Source organism: Musa acuminata, unplaced genomic scaffold (genome assembly GCF_036884655.1).
Source record: "Musa acuminata AAA Group cultivar baxijiao unplaced genomic scaffold, Cavendish_Baxijiao_AAA HiC_scaffold_779, whole genome shotgun sequence".
Classification (NCBI taxonomy): Eukaryota; Viridiplantae; Streptophyta; class Magnoliopsida; order Zingiberales; family Musaceae; genus Musa; species Musa acuminata.
The window spans coordinates 3,911-7,500 of NW_027021008.1; the positions used below are offsets into that span (position 1 = coordinate 3,911).

General features: G+C 38.5%; 1 long non-coding RNA gene across 1 annotated transcript in view; it reads right to left on the reverse strand.

Moving 5' to 3' along the window:
* Window positions 1-1,891: 1,891 nt before the first annotated feature.
* The window catches only part of LOC135663983 (uncharacterized), a 2,075-nt gene continuing 376 nt past the window's right edge, over window positions 1,892-3,590 (reverse strand). The window contains exons 1-2 of the long non-coding RNA XR_010508588.1: window positions 3,034-3,590; window positions 1,892-2,990 (exon numbers count right to left, since the gene is read on the reverse strand). The exon at window positions 3,034-3,590 is cut by the window's right edge and continues 376 nt beyond it. This is a non-coding gene — a long non-coding RNA (uncharacterized LOC135663983). The remainder of the gene's footprint in view (window positions 2,991-3,033) is intronic.

Genomic DNA, 3,590 nt, shown 5'->3' on the forward strand with positions numbered 1-3,590 from the left:
CCTTACCTATAAAAAAAGAATTTACTGAACTTATTGAAATTGAACAAATCTCTCTCATTGATGTATTGTTTCATCGACATTCAAATCACGATGTAATTTTCTTGTTTCTGAATGGGCCTTTCAATTCTTTTAGGTTCATGTTCTACTCCGGGAAAAGATCTGTCCGAATTCCATTTGCACATATAGGGCAAATGGTCTCAGTACCACTTCTTTTTGTTACGACTTTTTTTTTCAATTCGTTTCATGCCTTTCCCCAATCATTCGATGTACTCATCATCTATTCCGTTGGTTATTGGTTGGACGTTTGAAATCACTCCTATAATAAGGATAAGAATCGTTTATGATACAAGCGGTAATCATACATTACATGGATTACCAATTTGGTATTTTCTGAACGGAGCCTGGATACTTTATTACTTTATTTTATCTGGATACTTTATTACTTTATTTTATTTTTATTTTTCCAAGTCAACCATAAATTCTCCTAATTGATCCTCAAAATAAATAAATTGATCTAATTGCACTTCACGCTCCGAATGATTGATGGTTCACTCAATACAATATTTCTTAGGCGAAACAGAGGATATTTCGATCGAGGGAGAGAACGGGTAAATTCCATATAACCCAATATGTCTGACAAGTCGCACTATAAGTCAACCCAAACTGCATCTTCCTCTCCAGGACTCGAAAAGGTACTTTTGGAACACCAACGGGCATTAAATTAAAGAAAAAATGAGTACTATACTTCACTTTAATGTGGAAACATAACAATGGCTTTATCGTCTTCATCCCTTTTTCTGTTTATTGTATTTTATACATAGATTTTTATACATAAATTGGAAGGTTTATTTATAGAGTAAGACAGAATGAATAAAGAAAAATTTTAACTAACGGATCAATCGTTGGAGTAATAAACAAGTATCTATGCATTCGTTTCCCGAAAGTAGAACTAATCCTCCATTGCGTATTGGTACTTATCGGGTATAGAATAGATCTGCTTCTCTTTGTTCTTACGAACAGAATTGTTCCATTATTTTCAATGGAACGGAATAAAAATTAACCCTTTCTCATACGGAATCTACTGAAAAGGTTAGATACATAGTATAGTCTTTTCCAATGCGATAAATAAAGTGACATAGTGTCTATTTTTCTTTGATAAAGGGGTATTTCCATGGGTTTGCCTTGGTATCGTGTTCATACTGTCGTATTGAATGATCCGGTCGATTGCTTTCTGTCCATATAATGCATACAGCCCTAGTTGCTGGTTGGGCCGGTTCGATGGCTTTATACGAATTAGCGGTTTTTGATCCTCTGACCCCGCTCTTGATCCAATGTGGAGACAAGGTATGTTCGTTATACCCTTCATGACTCGTTTAGGAATAACCAATTCGTGGGGTGGTTGGAGTATTTCAGGAGGAACTGTAACGAATCCCGGTATTTGGAGTTATGAAGGTGTGGCAAGGGGCACATATTGTGTTTTCTGGCTTGTGCTTCTTGGCAGCTATCTGGCATTGGGTGTATTGGGACCTAGAAATATTCTGTGATGAACGTACGGGCAAACCATCTTTGGATTTGCCTAAGATCTTTGGAATTCATTTATTTCTCTCAGGGTTGGCTTGCTTGGCTTTGGCGCATTTCATGTAACAGGTTTGTATGGTCCTGGAATATGGGTGTCCGATCCTTATGGACTAACTGGAAAAGTACAACCCGTAAGTCCAGCGTGGGGCGCAGAAGGCTTTGATCCTTTTGTTCCCGGAGGAATAGCCTCTCATCATATTGCAGCGGGTACATTGGGCATATTAGCAGGCTTATTCCATCTTAGTGTCCGTCCGCCTCAACGTCTATACAAAGGATTACGTATGGGCAATATTGAAACTGTACTTTCCAGTAGTATCGCTGCTGTTTTTTTTGCAGCTTTCGTTGTTGCTGGAACTATGTGGTATGGTTCAGCAACTACCCCAATCGAATTATTTGGTCCCACTCGTTATCAGTGGGATCAGGGATACTTTCAGCAAGAAATATATCGAAGAGTTAGCGCCGGACTAGCCCAAAATCTGAGTTTATCGGAAGCTTGGTCTAAAATTCCCGAAAAATTAGCTTTTTATGATTACATTGGTAATAATCCAGCAAAAGGGGGATTATTCAGAGCAGGGTCAATGGACAACGGGGATGGAATAGCTGTTGGGTGGTTAGGACACCCCGTCTTTAGAGATAAAGAAGGGCGCGAGCTTTTTGTACGTCGTATGCCTACCTTTTTTGAAACATTTCCGGTAGTTTTGGTAGATGGAGACGGAATTGTTAGAGCCGATGTTCCTTTTAGAAGGGCAGAATCAAAGTATAGTGTTGAACAAGTAGGTGTAACTGTTGAGTTCTATGGTGGCGAACTCAATGGAGTCAGTTATAGTGATCCTGCGACTGTAAAAAAATATGCTAGACGTGCCCAATTAGGTGAAATTTTTGAATTAGATCGGGCTACTTTGAAATCTGATGGCGTTTTTCGTAGCAGTCCAAGGGGTTGGTTCACTTTTGGCCATGCTACGTTTGCTTTGCTCTTCTTTTTCGGACACATTTGGCATGGCGCTAGAACCTTGTTCAGAGATGTTTTTGCTGGCATTGATCCAGATTTGGATGCTCAAGTGGAATTTGGAGCATTCCAAAAACTTGGGGATCCAACTACAAAGAGACAAGTAGTCTGATACAACATTGCTCTGGTATCTTTCGCCTCTTTTTTTGATTTGACATAGGGTTAGGGTACTGAAGAAATCTTGACTTGAATCACCATCTTTTCTTTGACTCTTTCCTTTTCTTTATATGGTAAATGATGCCAAATGAATAGGTGTGGAAGCTATAATTGTAAACCACGATCGAATCTATGGAAGCATTGGTTTATACATTCCTTTTAGTCTCGACTTTAGGGATAATTTTTTTCGCTATCTTTTTTCGAGAACCGCCTAAGGTTCCAACTAAAAAATGAAATAATTTTTCATTATCTCAGTTGAAGTAATGAGTCTCCCCATATGGGAGGCTCATTACTTCAACTAGTCCCCGTGTTCTTCGAATGGATCTCTTAGTTGTTGTGAGGGTTGCCCAAAAGCGGTATATAAGGCGTACCCAGTAAAGCTTACAAGTAAACCAGATATGAAGATGGCGACTAGGGTTGCTGTTTCCATTTTTAGACAATTTCAAGATCACAATGGATCTACGATAAGATCGTTTATTTACAACTACAACGGAATGGTATACAAAGTCAACAGATCTCAACCAATGATTAAATAGGATTTATGGCTACACAAACCGTTGAGGATAGTTCTAGATCTGGGCCAAGACAAACTACTGTAGGGAATTTATTGAAACCATTGAATTCGGAATATGGTAAAGTAGCTCCGGGCTGGGGGACTACACCATTAATGGGAGTCGCAATGGCCCTATTTACGGTATTCCTATCTATTATTTTGGAAATTTATAATTCTTCCGTTTTACTGGATGGAATTACAATGAGTTAAGTTTATAAGAACTTTGAAGTCCTAGTTTTCAATCAAAAAAATTACTTTACTTAAAACTCGGATTTCTAGACCATTCTGGTAGTTCGA